General features: G+C 47.3%; 1 long non-coding RNA gene across 1 annotated transcript; it reads left to right on the forward strand.

The window, feature by feature from the left end:
* Window positions 1–13,644: 13,644 nt before the first annotated feature.
* On the forward strand, window positions 13,645–17,075 carry LOC147990149 (uncharacterized). The gene is made up of 3 exons (XR_015598763.1): window positions 13,645–14,050; window positions 15,066–15,137; window positions 16,762–17,075. It is a non-coding gene; the product is annotated as an uncharacterized LOC147990149 (long non-coding RNA).
* The last annotated feature ends 4,410 nt before the right edge of the window (window positions 17,076–21,485 follow it).

Consider the following 21,485-nt stretch of genomic DNA (forward strand, 5'->3'; position numbering starts at 1 on the left):
GTCAAGTCAATCACATCATTCTCCTAATGATGTGATCCCATTAATCAAATGACAACTCATGTCTATGGTTAGGAAACTTAACCGTCTTTGATTAACGAGCTAGTCAAGTAGAGACATACTAGTGACACTATGTTTGTCTATGTATTCACACATGTATTATGTTTCTGGTTAATACAATTCTATCATGAATAATAAACATTTATCATGAAATAAGGAAATAAATAACAACTTTATTATTGCCTCTAGGGCATATTTCCTTCAGTCTCCCACTATCACTAGAGTCAATAATCTAGTTCACATCGCCACGTGATTTAACACCAATAGTTCACATCACCATGTGATTAACACCCATAGTTCACATCGCCATGTGACCAACACCCAAAGGGTTTACTAGAGTCAATAATCTAGTTTACATCACTATGTGATTAACACCAAAAGAGTACTAAGGTGTGATCATGTTTTGCTTGTGAGAGAAGTTTAGTCTACGGTTCTGCCACATTCAGATCCGCATGTATTTTGCAAATTTCTATGTCAACAATGCTCTGCACGGAGCTACTCTAGCTAATTGCTCCCACTTTCAAAATGTATCCAGATTGAGACTTAGAGTCATCTGGATCAGTGTCAAAATTTGCATCGACGTAACCCTTTATGACGAACCTTTTGTCACCTCCATAATCGAGAAACATATCCTCATTCCACTAAGGATAATTTTGACCGTTGTCCAGTGATCTACTCCTAGATCACTATTGTATTCCCTTGCTAAACTCAGTGTAGGGTATACAATAGATCTGGTACACAGCATGGCATACTTTATAGAAACTATGGCTAAGGCATAGGGAATGACTTTCATTCTTTTTCTATTTTCTGCCGTGGTCGGGCTTTGAGTCTTACTCAATTTCACACCTTGTAACACAAGTAAGAACTCTTTCTTTGACTGTTCCATTTTGAACTACTTCAAAATCTTGTCAAGGTATGTACTCATTGAAAAAACTTATCAAGCGTCTTGATCTATCTCTATAGATCTTGATGCTCAATATGTAAGTAGCTTCACCAAGGTCTTTATTTGAAAAACTCCTTTCAAATACTCCTTTATGCTTTCCAGAAAATTCTACATTATTTTCGATCAACAATATGTCATTCACATATATTTATCAGAAATGTTGTAGTGCTCCCACTCACTTTCTTATAAATACAGGCTTCACCACAAGTCTGTACACAACTATATGCTTTGATCAACTCATCAAAGCGTATATTCCAACTCTGAGATGCTTGCACCAGTCCATAGATGGATCGCTAGAGCTTGCACATTTGTTAGCACCTTTAGGATCGACAAAACCTTCTGGTTGCATCATATACAACTCTTCTTTAAGAAATCCATTCGGAAATGTAGTTTTTTGACATCCATTTGCCAGATTTCATAAAATGTGGCAATTTGCTAACATGATTCGGACAGACTTAAGCATCGCTACAAGTGAGAAAATCTCATCGTAGTCAACACCTTGAACTTTGTCAAAACCTTTTTCGACAAGTCTAGCTTTGTAGATAGTAACACTACTATCAGCGTCCGTCTTCCTCTTGAAGATCCATTTATTTTCTATGGCTTGCCGATCATCGGGCAAGTCAACCAAAGTCCACACTTTGTTCTCATACATGGATCCCATCTCATATTTCATGGCCTCAAGCAATTTCGCGGAATCTGGGCTCATCATCGCTTCCTCATAGTTCGTAGGTTCGTCATGGTCAATTAACATGACCTCCAGAACAGGATTACCGTACCACTCTGGTGAGGATCTCACTCTAGTTGACCTACGAGGTTCGGTAGTAACTTGATCTGAAGTTACATGGTCATCATCATAGCTTCCTCACTAATTGGTGTAGGAGTCACAGAAACAGATTTCTGTGATGAACTACTTTCCAATAAGGGAGCCGGTACAGTTACCTCATCAAGTTCTACTTTCCTCCCATTCACTTCTTTCGAGAGAAACTCCTTCTCTAGAAATGGTCCATTCTCAGCAACAAATATCTTGCCTTCGGATCTGTGATAAAAGGTGTACCCAACAGTTACTTTTGGGTATCCTATGAAGACGCACTTCTCCGACTTGGGTTTGAGCTTATCAAGATGGAACTTTTTCACATAAGCATCGCAACCCCAAACTTTAAGAAACGACAGCTTAGGTTTCTTGCTAAACCACAATTCATACGGTGTCGTCTCAACGGATTTAGATGGTGCCCTTTTTAATGTGAATGCAGCTGTCTCTAATGCATAACCCCAAAACGATAGTGGTAAATCGGTAAGAGACATCATAGATTGCACTATATCAAATAAAGTATGGTTATGACGTTCGGACATACCATTAGGATGCGATGTTCCAGGTGGCATGAGTTTGTGAAACTATTCCACATTGTTTTAATTGAAGACCAAACTCGTAACTCAAATATTCGCCTCTGCCATCAGATCGTAGAAACTTTATTTTCTTGTTATGATGATTTTCCACTTCACTCTGAAATTCTTTGAACTTTTCAAATGTTTCAGACTTATGTTTATTCAAGTAGATATACCCATATCTGCTCAAATCATCTGTGAAGGTCAGAAAATAACGATACCCGCCATGAGCCTCAACACTCATCGGACCTCATACATCAGTATGTATTATATCCAATAAGTCAGTTGCTTGCTCCATTGTTCTGGAGAACGGAGTCTTAGTCATCTTTGCCCATGAGGCATGGTTCGCAAGCATCAACTGATTCATAATCAAGTGATTCCAAAAGCCCATCATCATGGATTTTCTTCATGCGCTTTACACCAATATGACCTAAACGGCAGTGCCACAAATAAGTTGCACTATCATTATTAACTTTGCATCTTTTGGCTTCAATATTATGAATATGTGTATCACTACGATCGAGATTGAACAAACCATTTTCATTGGGTGTATAACCATAGAAGGTTTTATTCATGTAAATAGAATAACAATTATTCTCTAACTTAAATGAATAACCGTATTGCAATAAACATGATCAAATCATATTCATGCTCAACGCAAACACCAAATAACACTTATTTAGGTTCAACACTAATCCCGAAAGTATAGGGAGTGTGCGATGATGATCATATCATTCTTGGAAATACTTCCAACACACATCGTTACTTCACCCTTAACTAGTCTCTGTTCATTCTGCAACTCCCGTTTCAAGTTACTACTCTTAGCAACTGAACTAGTATCAAATACCAAGGGGTTGCTATAAACACTAGTAAAGTACACATCAATAACATGTATATCCAATATACCTTTGTTCACTTTGCCATCCTTGTTATCCGCCAAATACTTGGGGCAGTTCCGCTTCTAGTGACTATTCCCTTTGCAGTAAAAGCACTTAGTCTCAGGCTTACACTACAAAAAAAAGACACATCCGTGACATTTTGGGCCGAACGAATTTTTTTCCTGTCATACATATGACACTTCTATGACGATAATTGTGACAAAACCCGGTATCATCATAGATGTGGTGGGCTCCTACTTCTATGACAAAAAATCATGACAGAAAATGGGCTTTTCGTCCTGGGCGGGCCGGAGACGCAGCTGCATGACATTCTTTGGGCCATCCATGACGGAAAAAACCGTGGTAGAAGCGAGGGGGAGGAAAACTTCGGGGAGTTCCCGGTTACGGTGGGAGGTCGGGGGCCGAGCGATGCGCCCTTCTCTCGTACACGTACACGCGTGTGTGCGAGGCATTGGCTCTAACTGAACCCGAGTGAGGCGTTGGGCTCTAACTGAACCCGAGCGATTGCACTGCAGGCTACGCGTTACTGAACCTGAGCGATCGATCGATGGCTGTTAATTGAACCCGATCGAGCGATTCCTTCGCTACTGCTGCTAACTGAAGTCGATCGATGCTGCCTCTCAATGAACAGTGAGCGTTGCGGGGGGTTGGATGAACAGTTCCCGGTGGGGGTGGATGAACAGGACCCTGTGGTGTTGCCTCTGGATGAACAGGACCCCGATCGATCGAGCCGATTGGGGCTGGATGAACAGGACCCCATGGAGGGCTGGATGAACGGGACCACCCCGTGGAGGGCGGGATGAACAGTAGACGGTGGAGGGAAGGATGAACAGTAGCCCGTGGAGGGGTGGTTGAACAGGAGCCTGTGGAGAGGGCTGGTTGAACAGTAGCCGGTGGAGTAGCGCGCGGTGGAGGCTGGATGAACAGGAGCCCGTGGATGAACAGTCGCAGGTGGAGGCTGGAGGAGGTCGACGGTGGATGACCAGTAGCTCGTGGAGGCTGGAGGGGGTCGACGGTGGAGACCAACAGTATCCCGTGGAGTCCCGTTTTGCGGTACGCCACACCCCTCCCGATGAACAGGACCCCCGTTTCGACTGTAGCGCTCCAACACAAGTCCGTTTCGTCCGTTTTGCGGTACGCCACACCCCTCCCGGTCAACAGGACCCCCGTTTCGACCGTAGGAGGTCCGTTTCCTCTGTTTTGCGGTATGCCAGACCCCTCCCGATGAACATGATCCCATTTCGAACGTGGTCGGTCGAACACAAGGCTGTTTCCTCCATTTTGCGGTACGCCAGGCCTCGTTTCCATCGCCTGTTCCGTCCAAGCCCTCCCGATGAACACGACACATTCCGTTGCCTCCCCATGAACACGACGCATTCCATTGCCTCCCCATGAACACAACGCATTCCGTTGCCTCCCCATGAACATGACGACAACGTTGTTTCTCTGTTCCGACCCAGCCATGTACACGAGCCCTGGCCGTACGTATGCGTGAGTAGGCGTTCGAGACCCCTCCCGTATGTACACATACGTGGCCGTATTTTCTTTCTTGCACCCTAGTCGCTGTACGTACGTGTACATGCTACGTGCGCGCCTCTACTACGACACGTGCGCGCCTCTACATCGACTAGTATATATGTACGTACACGTTCGCGACCAGAATGACAACACTACGTACGCTTCGACCAGGTGGGTCCCGACTGTCAGGCACTTCCTTGCGTGCGAAGATGTAGCTGGTGGGTCCCAGCAGTCAGGGGCAAACATTTTTCACGAAATACGATGGCCCGTCCGGTGGGTCCCCGCTGTCAGGTGGAGGAATAATTATTTTGCGCGTAATAAGGAGGCACTTCCTTACTGCGGCCATGGACCCAGCTGTCAGCGTCTCCATGCATAGTACTTCGTTGACCACATTTACCATGCCGCGCCGAGAGCACCACGGTGGTGGACGACGGCGAGGCCTAGGAAGGGGACGACGCGGAGCCGGGGAAGACGCGGCAGTGGAAGCCCGCGCGGAGAGGAGTACGAGGGTTCACTGGTTCGGCTGCGGTGTGAGGCTGCCATCGCCGCAGGGCCTGGCCAGCGGTGGGAATAGTAGGGGCGGTGAGGCCTCCGCGGCAGCACAGCCGGCCACAGGAGGCAGGAGCATGCGGCACGACCGGCGCTGCTTTGGGTGGCTGGAGCAAGAAGACCAGAGGTTGAAGAAGCACTACGGCCGTTGGATGGACATCGTACGGTCACTGGAGCTAGAATCGTTCATATTGACTAAGTTGACAAAGCCCTTCGTCCCCGTCAACTTAGTAGGCCCACAAGTCAGCCTCCCACCAAGGTGGGTCCCAGCTAGCCGGGGGAGTATTCATTTTTTTGTGCGTAATAAGGAGGCACTTCCGGTGGGTCCGAGCTGACAGTGGGGGGAACGTTTTTTTCGCGAAATACGGTGGCCGTCCAGTGGGTCCCAGCAGTCAGGGGGAAATGATTTTTTTCGCAAAATACTGGTGGCCCGTCTGGTGGGTCCCCGCTGTCAGGTGGAGGAATAATTATTTTCCGTGTAAGAAGGAGGCACTTCCTTGCGGCTGCCGTGGACCCAGCTGTCAGCCTCTCCACGTACAGTACTCTTCCGATGGAAGTCGATCGTTGACCACATTGACCACGCCGTGCCAAGAGCACCATGGCGGTGGACGACGGTGAGGGATAGGAAGGGGACGACGCGGAGCCGGGGAAGACGCGGCAGTGGATGCCCACGCGGAGAGGAGTACGAGCGTTCACCGGTTCGGCTGGCGGTGTGAGGCTGCCGTCGCCGCAGAATAACAGGGGGTGTGGGTGAGTAGAGGGATGCCCTGGCCAGCGGTGGGAGTAGTAGGGGGCGCTGAGGCCTGCGCAGTAGCACAACCGGCCACGGGAGGCGGGAGTAGGCGGTCCCGCCGGCGCTGCTTTGGCGGCTAGAGCAAGAAGATCAGAGATTGAAGAAACACAACGGCCGTTGGATTGACATCCAACGGTTACGTCTGCTAGAATCGTTTGTTGACGTATATAATAACTAAAAAAATCTTGCATATGCGTCAACTAAACAGGCCCACAAGTCGGACCACTCCCTCTTTTTTTAATAATTTATACATAGCTCATGGCAACTTCTTATGCAATTTATTCCAATCGTTTTTTTTGGTTGGCCAGGGCCAATTTCGCATATTTCTGTGGGTTCCAAACTACTTTTAATACCGAAATGTCCAGCCAGATTTAAAGTACTTTGAAGATATATTTAAATTAGGTTAATGCCCAGTGAAATAGGAATCTGAAAATGTAATAAAATTCAGAAATTATAAAGTAATTGCCAATTTGTCATCTGTTTTTATATTTACAACCCATTTCATATTACTTTCAAGATTTGCAGACGTCTTCAAAGAGTTGTAGCCCATCAGGACGTAGAAAAATATGTAGGCCTGGATTGGGTATTCTTCAGAAAAAATAAACTGGACTCATTTTCACAAAGAAAAAATAGCTGGGCTGGTCACATGGTGAACATAAAATATAAGCCTCGGCTAGACGGGCCACAACCCAGTTCAAACCCTGCTCCGTCTCAACAACACCAAACAAAAAAATACTGCTCGAGTAGCTACGTCCCAGGTGTCAGCCGATCTTGTGTTGTTCTCTTGTCTATTGACTATATACGCTCACAATGTCGTGGGTCCCAGATGTCAGGAAAACACTAGGAGGAAGCATTTTATTTTTCCATACGCTGACGTGGTGGGCCCCTACTGTCATCCTCTCCACGTACTTCTGCTGATTCCTGTTGTTTGTTGACCATGTTGACAACGCGAGAGGGCGGCGCCGCGGCGAGCGCACCAAAGCGCGCGGAGGACGTCGGTGTTAACGATTTAGGAGACGGTTGGGCGGCGATGTGTGCGCTGAGGCACAGCCAGCCGTGGGAGGCGGAAGCAGGCGGCCCCGCCGGTGCTGGTTTGGTTTTGGCGGCTGGAGGAAGACAGGACTGAAGAAACACGATAGACTGTAAAAGCAGCAGGAGTACTTAACAACCTTAACTGAAACCAGCAGGGGCACTTAACAACCAAAGCTGAAAGCGGTATGAGTACTTATACAGGTTCAACCGTACAAAGCACGCCTCGAACAGTGCTACTTTGCCTACAGCTAACCAAGGGTGAGGCCGCCAAGCCCCAGGACAAGGCCCAGGCGCCACCCCGTGCATCCACAACCTTCTGAAAGCGGCTTCATCTTGCAACGTGGTCAATAAACAGGATATTCGCTTTAGAGCCATGGAAAAGCATGAACATAATCTTCTGTCCTATTCTCCAAGATGGACGGGCCTTCATTATTTGAGACCACCCATGAATAAGTATCTTTTCACCTCCAAGGGGAATTGAGTAGGTCAACATAAACATCATGTTGTGACCAAGTGCAAGTCTGACCCCGACCATGGTCAAGCATCTGTATAGGAACAATAGAAATCGACAGTTCCTGTTTCAAGAAGATCACAACTGTAAAACTGTGTATAAGCAATAGTTTATGAACAACATATATAACAGAAAACAGTTCATACCATAAGTTTCTCGACACAGTTGGACCTGTTCAACGAGTGCAGCAGTGGCACACATATCCTACGTGGCCTTCCACCATTGAAACGCCCCACAAGGACCTCAAGACGATCAATAAAGTGTAGGAACTTGTGGATGTCGATCCAGTCAACTTCAGTGCCATTAGTAACAACCGAGTTATTACAAAGTAACAAACGAGTAGACTGCTTAACTCTAAAAAAACCTACATGTGCCACCAATTATAAGAAAATATTAGTTAGAAGTAGCATCTTCGTGAGAGATTCGTTCTACTTCTAAAGTTAAATTGTGATTAGTTAGACAGAATAGGTGGATTAAGAAGTAATCGAGGCAACAAGCAAGAACCAGATACAAAACTAACATGGATGAACAATTGGAACGACATCGGGGTGGAAGATCGCAGTGAAGATGAGACCAGGTTCTGCTATTTCCATCAACATTCGTGCGCCAACTTTCAGTCTGTAACACTTGAGAACGTTTATCCAAGTTCGGCCATAAAAAAGCAGCGATCTTCTTGGTTCATGAACCCAACTCGGAACTTATATCCATGGCTTGTCTTCACTGTGACCATTAAACTAGTGTATTCAGTTATGGCAAGGCCGAGCATCTTGAGTACATGTGTTCTGGCAGAGCAAATAATACACTGCAGGAAAAATAATATGAGAACACAGCATGTTCAAAAAAACCCCACCCTCCCGGATAGAAAAGAGGATTCTAGGAACATACTGTGCGCGTTTCAAAATGTTGTGTTAGGATGAGAAGGAACAAGTGTGGCGTCTCGCCGAGGGCGCAGAAACCTGTAGGGTACTCGCACTTCGGGCACTGCAAATGAAACACACTAGATTCAGTAGGAAGAAAAATGCATCAACGGCGGCGGCTGCCATCCTAGGATTACCTGCGACCAAGGGACTTGGGTTTATCGGGGATGGATGAAGAATTCGTACCTGGTTCTCCATGAGAAAACCCTATGCAATCGCCGAGAGGGGGTTTTCTCTGAACAAGCAAATGAGGGAGAAGGGGATTCAGGCCCAGTGAAATATTTCCGCTTCATCCGTCCAGCTTACTGCTAAAGCTGGAAAGGGGGGTTGTGATTTGACAGCTCATTGGGCATTACTGCGGCGCTACGACTGGGGTGTGTCTACCATGAAGTTGTGCACTCTAATTTGTGCATATGGCACGTGGACCCCGTTGCCGGTTGCCCCACATATCAGCGAAAGGAAGTAGAAAGACAGGAGTAACTAGTTACACATAAATATATTTTTTGACAGAGAGATACTCCCTCTGTAAAGAAATATACAAATCTTTTATATCACAGACTCACCTTGCCGAGAAATATACTCCCTCTGCAACGCATGGGCATTATGGGGGTTCAGCTGAGAATATAATACTCGGATTTTTTTTGAGGGATAAAAGCTGCTTTATTGAAGATTAACAATCATATGTATACAAATAATTTCAGGGGTTCCTGTGAGCCAAAGATGGCGTCCACAGGGCAAAGAAGTAGCAGCTTTTGCGAGCACATGCGCTTCAACATTACACTCGCGTTTTTCATGTATGATCTCCATGGTTTGGAACATATTCTTCTTCATCTTGATCTCGTCCATAATAACTTTGCTGGGCCCCAAGTATGCCTCTCTGATATGCTTGACTGCTGCTGAACAATTGGTGCTAATCTGAACTTGTTGCAGGTTTAAGTCAAGAGCCAGAGATAGCCCCTCGCAACATGCCATTGCCTCTAGGATCTCTGGATCAGTAACACTTTCGCACACAAGTGCCGATGCTCCAAGGAAGAAGCCTGTATGATCCCGACTCACAACTGCCAGGGCTTCCCTTTCACCATTGCGAGATAACGCAGCATCAACATTCATCTTCGCCCAACCCACAGCAGGAGGAGGACGTCACTTCTGCACTGAGCTAGTGCTTCTCGAAACTAGGTTCTGGACTTTGGGCCGCAGGCCGACCCTGCATGTTTGGGGGCCCATGTGTTCTACCTCAGCGCTTTTCATATTGCAAGCGGTCGGTACGGTGCTGGTTTTAGGTGTTGTCGCAAGGCGAATACACAAAATTGAATAAAGCACGGCATCTGTTGGAATGAAATCGAACAAGAGTTCCTAACCAGCAATCAGAGTTGCAATTCTATCAACGATATACCATGTGATAAATAATACTATTGTACTACTTATACACACAGGATACTTGTTTCACCATGCCAGATTATTACATCAAAATCTCTCGGAGGATAGACCAGTTAGGCAGTTGCGTGCTGCTACTGAAGAATTTCAAAGTTGATTTGGACCAGCTCTCCTTGCCGAGAAAGTTCGATTTTGACATCATCCCCTACCGCAAGATATGATTTAGATTTGAACCTTGACCATCCTTTAGCATCAATCATCATGCGACCATCCTTTGTACTTACGATATATTGAGCAGGTTCATTCACACCAAGGCTGCGCATGGTAAGAGAAACTTGGCCGCGGTCGCCCGGATTGTTGAACGACTCCCTCGTTGCTCTAGGAATTCTCTGTTTGCAAACAAGAAGACATACCCAAACAGTTAGATCAACACAGTGAATCATGTGAAACAACATGGAAAGAAAAAAGAACGAAGCACTTGGGCGGCCAATGCTTACCAAGAAGGTGGACATGTCGGTTTTTGTAAGGACTTTGGTATATGAAGTGTGAATTGCAGCCCAGTCTGTTGCCGGTGCAACTGCACGGGCCGGAACAGATGCAAGTGCAAGTGTTGGTGCAGGTGCCGAAGCCGCCGCTGCTGCCGGAGATGGTGCTCCTTGTAGAGCTGGTGCCGGTGTCGATGCCCGATCCTTCGGTAGATCAAACTGACCCGCTGACGCGGTCGGTGCCCAATCCTCAGCTGGATCAGACTGAGCTGCTGCCGCTGTCAGTGCTAGAGCAATTGTCGGTGCTCGATCTGTGCGAGACAACGACGATCGTGTCTGGTCTGCTATGATCAGCTTTCTAACTTGACTAGGATCCGTGACCATGATCCAGTTTTTTTCTTCATTTCTTTTAAACGCGAGAAGGACTAATTGTGGCGTTTTTGTTAAACCAAACTGCAGTTCATCATAGGGATTCAGCTTGTACTCAGACAACAGACTAATCCAATTTTTTCCAGTAATATAAGTGATGGACAGTGCCTTTGTTACTGACACGACATAAGAAGTGAAACCTGCAAAAATAGCCATCGTAGAGCAAACCAAACAGTTTATTCTGTGATGAATGTCACATGGCAAAACCTGCATCATAAAATTGCAGGAAAAGAAAGAAAACATGACATTAAATCAATAAGATTTAGACAGTAAATCAATAAGATTTACTTGATGTGACATGAGTGAATCCTTACCAGGAAATCACTATGTTGAAGTACTAAACAGAAGATTGATCGTCCAACTACGCGTGGCATGTAGGGGCCCCGCCTACTCCCACAAGCAGGACAGTCCAAAGGTCGTGACAAATCGTATGGACCGAACATCCATGGGGCTGGAAATCCTGGTGGGTGCGATAAACCCTGCAATGCATACAGATATTGGAGTGTAACCATAATTGATAGACCGTCCTCACAAAAACTATGATATGGATACTTCAAATTATACAAACTGAATTGAGTGGACAGACATTAACATAGACCGTTCTCAGGACTGACCACACACCAAAAGCGGCAGTACTAATAAACAATACAGGGTTCACAAACACAAATCAAGTACTGAACAATAGTACTTACTATAGACAAGCAAAGTTGCACTAACTAAACTCTGCAGACTATTTTTTGCCACCGACCTACGGGATGAACCCCACATAACTGACTAGGCCATGGACTTCGTGTGAGATGTCTACATGCACCATCACCATCTTGTCAACCTTGGAGAACCTAATAGAGTGGTCTTTCCACTCATAAACATGATGATGAAGACAGGCCGCATCAGATTTGTTGGGAAGCTTTACAAGAACCACACCCTTCGTAATCGAAGGCACAGCCAGGAAATTGTTGTGGTCAAGTAAAGCCTCGAGAACACGCCTGACAACAATGCTACAGGAAAACACTAGTTCAGGACACGTGGCAACAAGGACACAACAGCTGGATAGTTCAGCAGTAGAACTCATCAGCAGGTCTTCCAGTTCACACGGCATGACTTTGAGAACTTCATCTCCACCGTGGACCTGGTTCTAATTCAAACAGAAACCATATTTTATTACTACCTCCGTTCAGAAATATAAGATGATTTTCGATATTATACTCCATATATGACTACATATACGCACAGAAATGAGTGAACAAAGACACTAGAACATGTCTTCAAAGGCATGAGAGCAGAGGGATTACATGCAATATCCATAACACAAGTTACTGAGGCAAATATACCCTCTTAAAAGGTAGCATTGATGTTCATAAAGTACTCCCTCCGTCCCAAAATTCTTGTCTTAGATTTGTCTAGATACGGATGTATCAAGTCACATTTTATTATTAGATACATCCGTATCTAGACAAATCTAAGACAAGAAATTTGGACAGAGGGAGTATTTGAAAGTAATCTATAAGAAATCAGTGTCAACCACTCGCATGTTTTGGTCAAAAGAGGAATTTAGAACCGTCATTTGGCACACAAAAATCACATGCAAGATCACCCAGAAAGTTGTACTACTAGTACTAATACTGAGTGTTAGATGAAAAAACATGATCAAGATCGAGAAAAAGATCGTCAAGAAGAGATATTACCTGGACTTGCTTAATGAGGGATCCCGGAGAGGGGGGCTTGGACAGGGCGATGGCTTTGAGCTTATCTGCGGTAGTCTCGGCGGGGTGCTTGCGCTTCTTCGTACCATGAGCCTCGACGGTTTTGGCCGGAGCCATAGACATCACTTCGGCCGGTGCTCCAGCGTCCATCAAGAAACTGTCAAATAGAAATAAAATAAAAGAAACCATAATCACAAACCCAAAAGAAGAAAAAAGAGGGAGTTATAGGATCAGTCTCGGGGTTGCAAGACCGGGCCTTGGCCAGAATCAACACCATTGATGCGCTCACCTTTCCTTCTTTGGGAGAGAAGAACAATGGCAGAAGCAGGTCGGGGTTTTCTTGAAGAAATGAGGAACAAGATGAGGCAGAAGCGAGGGTTGGGTAGAAAGGAAGCTGAGAGAGAAGAGTGAAATGATGGTTGCTTCGTCCGTCCAACTTACTACTGGAAAGGAGGGGGTTTTGTGATTTGACGGCTCATTGGGCATTACTGCGGCGCTTCGATCGGGGTTGTAACACCCCGAGAATCATGCTACAGTAATCCCCTTCTAATGATGCCTTGTAATCATTGTTACTGTTGCTAATCTCACTTTGATATTAATCCAGTCCAAATTTCAAATTCAAATTAAAGTCTAAAATTCAAATTTCTCAAACATGAAAACTAAAATGTTCAAAGAGTGACAAATATTCCATAACCAATTATGGTGGTGAGCCAACATTATTTTAAGGTGTTTAAGTGCCCTAAAGTGGTTAAAACTGTGGCTAAAACAATTAAATTAAATGCCCTTTTAATTTATAAAAATTGCAAACTATTTCAAAAGTCTCATAATATTTTTGTGGCAGTACATAATAATTCTTTGAAGTTGTTTTGGCCAGTGGCATATTTTTGCAAAGTCAGTTGTGGCTAAAAGAAAATGCAAAAGCTACTGGAAAAGGAATATTACAGTAAAAGAAAAGAAAAACGGCATAAAGCCACTTTGCTACTGGGCTTTAGGTAACCACAGTGCAGCCCGGCCCGCGAGCGCTGGTCTTCCCCCACCTCTCGACACTGTCGCGCCAGGCCGTGCGCCATGGCTTTGCAGGCCGAGCCCTGCGACTCGCCAGTGCCCCGCAAGGGATAAGAGCCACCCCAACCCCTTTCTCTCCCTCCCCTAAACCCTAGCCCCCAAACCCCCCCATCCCCCCTTCCTCGCGCCGTGCCCTTTCTGTTCGCCTCGCCGAGCGGCTCCTTTGCCGCCTCGCCGTCGATCCCGTGGCCACCGGCCACCGTTCGCCGCACCGACTACTCTAGGAGGGCCGCCACCGTCTACTTCGTCCATCCAGAGCATCAAATCGAGCGGAGCCGTCCCGTGCGCTCGCCATCGAGCTCCTATTCACCGCGTACATCGCTGGCCGCCGTCGTCGATTGCCTCGTCTCCGGTCCACCTCCAGCCTCCTCATCGCTTTCGTTGGAACCATCGTGAGCTCCTCTTCCAAAACCCCCTCTCCTCCTCTCGATTTCGTCGCCGTAGCCGTCGTCCCCAAGTTTGTGGCCGCCATGGCCGGAGCTCGAACTCCCGTGCGTGCCCGCGTTCTTGCTCCCCCGTGCCTGCGCCCCGCCCTGGCCTCGTCTCCGCGTGCCGCGGCGCGCCCGCAGCCACCTTGCCCGTGCTCGGCCGCAACCCCTGCTGCTCGCTGCTGCTCCGCGCGGCTGGCCGTGCCGTTCTGCCTACTGTACTGCTTGCTGTGTTGCTACTGCTCCTTGCTGCTTACCATAGCTGCTGCTGCTAGAATGCTGCTGTTGCTTACTACGCTGCTGCCATAGCCGCTGTAGCTAGCGATTAAGCCGTGCAAGGCCATGGCCTGTGCCTTTGTGCATGGCCGGCTAGCCCTATGGATAAGGCCGGCCACTTAGTTTAGTTTAGTTTGGCTAATTAGTGATTAGGTATAACTAGTAGTCTATGGTATGTGGGACCTCCCTTGATTAAATTAGTTAGATGTTTTATTAACGCATGTGGCAATGACATGTGGGCCACACATCCCGTTGACCAGTCATTTTTGACTCGATCAACCCAACCCATTGTCCCACTTGTAATACACACTAGTTAGCACAGCCCCATATGGCAGAAATATTTAGGTATTAATTTTCGAACTGATTTAACTCACAAAATCTTGTAGACTTTGAGAAATTCATATAAAATAAACCGTAACTCCGATGAAAATGTTTTCCACATGAAAGTTGCTCAGAAAAATCCAACGAATCCGAATACACCCTCTGTTCGTCTATCACACGTCCCTAGCATAGCAAACGTTGAACTTTTCCCCTCCGGTTCATCTGTCTGACAGACGTCCGGAATCAGGAAAACTTTCCCGGATGTTATCCTCCTTCGCCAGTATCGCCTAGCGCTGCGTTAGAACATCTCTAGCACCGCTTATTGTCTTGTTATGCTTATGTTTACGTGTATTTACTGCTTCTTCCCCTTCTTCTCCGGTAGACCTCGAGACCGCTGCTGATGCCCCTGTGATCGACTACGTCGACGACGAACCCTCCTTGCCAGAGTAACCAGGCAAGCCTCCCCTTTGATCATCCCGATATCGCCCATTCCATTCTCTCATGCTTGCATTAGATTTTGCTACTGTTATTGTTTGCTCCTATTTTGCTACATAGCCTGTTTATTGTAACCTGCTATTGTTACCTACCTGCTTATCCTAAACTGCTTAGTATAGGTTGGTTAGAGACCCATCAGTGACCCCCCACTTGACCCGACTGCCCCGCTGGATTATCAGAAGACTCGATCAACGGGATCGAAGACCAGGCCCCGACACCTCACGTCACATCACGCCCCTTTGTTGCTCGACTCTGTAGAGTTACCATCGAGTGCCGAGGGTGGAACCTCATACATCACTCCTGATGAGATCTCTATAGAGTAGCTATTCGGTCGTGGCCATCGAGGGTGATTTCCTCCTTAACCACTTCCGATACGGCTCTGTCGTGCAACCCCTCAAGTGTGAACCTCGAGGGTGGATCCTCTTACGTTCACCTTAATGATTACATCGAGTGGAATTCACCGGGGGTGATTCCTCGGGTTTTCCCCTTGATGTTTGGACACACGGATACTTGGACTTTACCCCTGTTACTTGGAAAGACGGGTCGACCCTGAGGGGTACCCGCGCGAGCTTAATTGCGAGTGATGTGGAGTCGGGTTGATCTGGAAGGTGCCCGCGAGATAATTACGAGGCGTGGCCGGGCATTCCTAGCCCTTGCCGCAAGTCTTCGAGACGGGGCAACGGGGTCACATTTTTCGTGAGTCTCTGCTTGTTACCGCGCGTTCCTAATCCACTACGATTTGGATATTTGATCCGAGGGGCCTCTGGCCTGATAGCACTAACCATCACGTGGGCATAGTATGGGTGTTCTGCGTCATATACATCAGCCGAAGTTTATTAGACGTCAGCGACTGAGCGGCGCGCGTCGGGTTGGACTGGTAAGCTCCTGCCTTTTTAGGGAGGTAGCTAGGTCTGTTCACCGGCTGCCCTCGCAACGTGCATGAGTTCCTGGGGAGATGGCCCATGACCCCAGGGGGCATAGGTTTAGTCCGGCGTGCTGGCCTCTCTATTAAGCCTAGGTCGGGTTGTGGCGTATTGTTTGGCCGAGGCCGGGCATGACCCAGGAAAGTGTGTTTGGCCGGAGTTAATCGAGCGTGGTGGGTAAGTTGGTGCACCCCTGCAGGGAAGAAAACATCTATCGATAGCCTGTCCTACGGTAACAGACACTTGGAGTTGTATCCCGATCGATACAATTAGAACTGAATACTTGTGATGAGAACTGGATGATGATGAGAACTGGATTGTGATGATAACTGGATAGTATGGCTCTGGGATTGCTTTCTCGCAGGGAGTCGAGAAAGGATCTCTGGCCGAGTTTGATAACACTTCTAATGCCTTACTTTATGCTTCTCTACTCACTCCTGTTGCTGCAAGATGGTGGTTTCCAGAAGATGCTAGTATTCGATAGACTAGGCTTTTCCCTTCCCTTCTGGCATTCTGCAGTTCAGTCCATAGATACAACCCATTCCTTTGATACAGATGCATACTTAGTTTAGATCTGATGTAAGTCTTGCGAGTACTTTGGATGAGTACTCACGGTTGCTTTGCTACTTCTTTTCCCCCATACCCGATTGTTGCGACCAGATGACGGATCCCAGGAGCCAGACGACGCCACTGATGACTACTACTACCCGGAGGATGCCTACTACTACGTGAAGACCGTAGACGAATAGGAGTAGTTAGGAGGCTCCCAGGCAGGAGGCCTTGCCTTTTCGATCGTTGTTGCTTTTGTGCTAGCCTTCTTAAGGCAATCTTGTTTAACTCATGTTTGTACTCAGATATTGTTGCTTTCGCTGACTCTTGTGTTTACGAGCTTATGTATTCGAGCCCTCGAGGCCCCTGGCTTGTAATATAAAGCTTGTATCATTTTAATTTGTGTCTATAGTTGTGTTGTGATATCTTCCCGTGAGTCCTTAATCTTGATCGTACACATTTGCGTGTATGATTAGTTTACGATTGAATCGAGGGCGTCACAGGGGTAGTCTACCGTCACTCTACTATGGAGTAATTTAGTGCATGGCTGGTGGACCCCGATGCTGGTTGTCCCACATGTCGGCGAAACTGAGTAATTTAGTGCATGGCTGGAGGAGGATCCGCACAGTAGAGCGTGTCCACTATTTTTCAGAAGAAAAAAATGATTACAGCAAGCGTTTCCACTCTTACGACGGAGGAGTGCGAAACACGACAGCCACTTGAACATACACAGTGCTCCTACTACTAGGCATGTGCAGTGGTTCATACGTCAATACTATACAATCTTGTTGCTAGTGTAGTAAGATATGACGATAACAAATGATGTTGTGCGCATGTCAACTACTCCTATATGTAACATAGTACCGCTTTTTCGACTGTCCAGTCGAGAATGGACGGTGAGATCAATGTTAACAGAACTAGGTCCACAACGCACAGAGAGTACGGTGCTACAGTACTCCACGAAACATGAACCATATGAAGCACGAATAGTGTTAGGCAGGGTGTATGAAGGGTGCACGGGATGGGAGCAAAAGTTCCCTTCTCGACCCACTTTTGGGTGTTTGGCAGAGTGCATGAATGGTGCATGAGTCCACACTAGTAGGTTGACAAAAATACACGAAGAGGAAACAACTATATTGAGATGAGAATGCAACCAAACACACCCACACGCTTTGTGCTACGGTGACTGATCTGCACCGTCTGAGTTTGATCCAACGGTCATGTTGCGCCGAGACATGGACATGCCCATGCAGAGGGCGCCTAAACACCACTGAAGTCCCTCTGCTTCTCGAGGCGCACGACGTTGGTGATGTAGGGTGCAACCGCCCGCAGAGCCCGCTCCCGGTCGACCGGAGCCAGCTCGTCAAAGATGGCGTCCAATGGCACGAATGGATTCTGATGACGGAGCCTTGAAAGGATTCGCCCGGCAATGGCGACGACAGCCCGCAACCCCTCCTTGTCCAGCTCAGCCCCCACCATCGCGTGGAGACGGCTCAGCTCCTCGGAGATATAGGTGAAGAAAGAGACCAGGTCAGGAAGCCGCAGCTCATTGAAGTCGACCGGGTGGTCGAACGGGTTTAGCCCGACGGCCAGCATCGTCGCGCTGGCACGACGGTAGGCATCGCGCAGCCGCAACACGTGCGTGGCAACTTGGTTCACCAAGTGGCTGAGGCGATCCTGGACCTCGTCACGATCGGCCCGCTCGCGCTCCAGCCGGCTCCCCTGACAGCCTATTGTATCTCCCGCTTTCTGCAGCAACGCCGCCGACGCCTCGAGCATCTTTGTGGTGGACGCCTGCCGCTTTTGAAGCTCCGTGAACTCCCGCACATAAGGGAGGAGCATGGCACTCCTTTCCTCCTTGAGCTCACGGAGCTCCACATCCTTGGCCCTGAGCTCCGCATCCTTGGCATGGAGCTCTTGTGTCAGGAGCCTCACCTCGGACTCCATGATCTGCTGCGCCGCCATGGCACCAGGTAGAAGCAATGGGGAGAGGAAGCAAAGGGGGCGAAATGGCTGAAAGGCAATGCAATCTACGGGAAGGCGGAGGCAGCGGGGAATCTTTTGGTTTTCACCACGGTAAAACACCAGTCGACGACTTCTCACATCAGGGAGCAGTGGGTACAGACGGAGTCATCATGACTAATTGCTGCCGCGCCTGCTCCCGTCAATCAAAAAATTAAAAATCCTGCCGCGCCTGCTCCCATAAATCAAAAAATTAAAAATCCTGCCACACCCAAACACCAGAGCAACGCCGCGGTGGATATTTAAATTTACCTGCCGGCAAGTAGATAAAAAAGGGGTGAAAAAACAAATGTGGCGGCGGCCTAGCTAATCGGTCGAACTAGCCCAACTATGTAGCCACCGTGCTTCACTGATGTACTCGGCGGGAAAGGTGGTCTTTCGTGATTTGATGACTCATTTACTTGCTTCAGCGCTACGACCCGAGGAGGACCCAGAAAATGCGCGGTAGGGTGTCCCACGTCAGGAAGAATATATGCGTGCACCACCCGGGAGGACCCCGAAACCGCGCGGTAGGGTCTGCCACATCTCAGCACGGAGGAAAAATGGGTGTGTAAAAATACACTGTATCAGACGTAGTACCTATGGTTCGACCTCGGGACCCAGCCAGTCGGTTGAAAATAGCCTACTAGCCACACAGCTTCATCATGCAAACGTGGCACGGAGGATAGATGTGGTTAGCTCCGTCTCGACCAGCCACAACGTCTCTTGTTCTAGGCGATTCTTCTATTTTCCAAGTTTTTTTAGTTGTAATAACACCACGGCAAGCTAGCGCCGCTCTTCGTGTGTGCCCATGCAAAGGTTAGACGATGGAGAGAAGAGAGATTGAGATCGCAGACCTGGGACCCACCAGTAAGTGAGATAACGGTCATGCACGTGTTGACGAGGCACTCCCTCTACTCTACTCAACGCCAGTACTGTATAAAATCAAGTTAAGGGACAAAGCGAACAACCGTTCGTTTTTTCAGGCTATCGACTTATGCTTTGTAGTCCAGATTGCCAGTTCGAATCTCGTCTTTCAGATTTGTTAGTTTTAGGTCCAAATTTGATTAGTGACAAGTGGGACCCCCGTGTGTTGTTCCGATGTTTCAGTGTAGGATGGGTTTTTTGAACAAACACTTTGCGCGGTTAGACAAGTAACGGCACGAGTTACACGTTTTTTGCAAGTTTACGAACAAAACTGACAGCGGCATAGAATATCACATCCACCCCGCAGCTTAGATACTATGGTGATACGAGTTTTTACACCGTTGGAAGTGAGATCCAATGGCTTGGGAGTAGTCTTTGTAATTATGCGCAATTTCCAAACTCTCCAAAGGTTTTTTTGCAAATAAAACATTCATGCCTCGTGTGTGTCGCTGCACCTTCGATCCAACGGCTCCTCGGTGCTCATATTAGGTGCTCCCCGTAGCTTAATTACCCGCTACGGTGATTGGAGTAGTTGTGGGCCGAATGCTACGGAAATATAATCTAAACCGACCGGAATAAATGCCTACACAAATTAATCCAAGGTTGGAGTGCCCCTCGCAATGTAAATAGCTCCGGCTTTGCGAGGGATGGAGAGGTAGTAGCTTCAACGCGTGGAATATACGGTGTGAGAAAGCGAGGTCAATTGAGAGACATATAGATAGAGAGACAAAGTGAGTGTGGTCCGACATTCATTGAACAAATATATATGCTCTGGAGAGATATTGTCCGATTGAGCTTTTTGGCAAGGGTGAGGGCTGTAAGATAGAGCTTGAGAGATGATCCAGTCACAGACGTGTAGATATATTTTGTGCGTGGGAGGAAGCAAGGTCAACCGATCACATAGGGTCGCCGTGCGATCGAAAGAGTGAGACGGGTTGGAGAGAGTGACCTAGATAGACGATGTGCGTGAGAGAGTATACAATGTGAATAGGTTGAATTGGGCTCAAACATGGTGATATATCGTTTTTGTCCGAGAAAGAGCGAGGTCAATCGAGACATACGGAGAGAGAGAGAGAGAGAGAGAGAGAGAGAGATTGAGTGAGCGTGGCCCACCATGAGGTCGAAAGAGTGGTGGCGGCTTGGATGGACTAACCTAGATAGACAATCTGCGTGAGAGAGTATAGAGTGTGTCGATCGAGGCCCGAACAGGGAGATATATCATTTGTGTGTGAAAGAAAACGAGGTTAAACGAGACTCAGATAAAGAGAGCGAGATTGAGCGAGTGTGGCCCGCCATGCGGAAGAAAGAGTGAGACAGTCTCGAGGGAGTGACCTAGATATACAACGTGCGTGCCTGCGCATGCACAAGAGGTTGGGGGGCTAGATAGGCAATGCATGTATTTAGCGCAAGAGGGTCAGAGGGAGAGGGGGGAGAGAGAGAGCTCGGCATGGGGTGCAATGGCGGGTGTGTGAGGTAAATACATTTGGTAATAGAGTGGAAAAAGGGGTTGTGTAGTTGAGAGACTTAGAGATCGAAACATGGAGAGAAAGAATGAACGTGTGTTGGAAACCGATAGCTTCCTAAGGTGGTTAGGAGAGGAAGATTGACCGATACAGGAAGTTGTAGCATTTGTGCGGGTGGGGAGGGGGGCTAAAAACAACATTTGAATGTACATAGTACGAGACTTAATATCGATGTTTCAATTTGGTGTACATTGTAAGATTTGAACCGAGGACCAGGCATACGGGTAATTATTTCGAATTCGTGCCATACTAAGTTTTAAAAAGTTGACATTGACTCAGTTTGTTGTGCTATTTCGTAGGTCATATGTTTGAATCCATCCAAAAGTTTTCTCACTACCATGGTGTTCATCATATACATATGAATTTGTATTAAAAAAGTAGCGT

The sequence above is a fragment of the Triticum urartu genome, chromosome 1A, assembly GCF_056163025.1.
Source record: "Triticum urartu cultivar PI428250 chromosome 1A, HENAU_Tu73, whole genome shotgun sequence".
NCBI classification, from domain to species: Eukaryota; Viridiplantae; Streptophyta; class Magnoliopsida; order Poales; family Poaceae; genus Triticum; species Triticum urartu.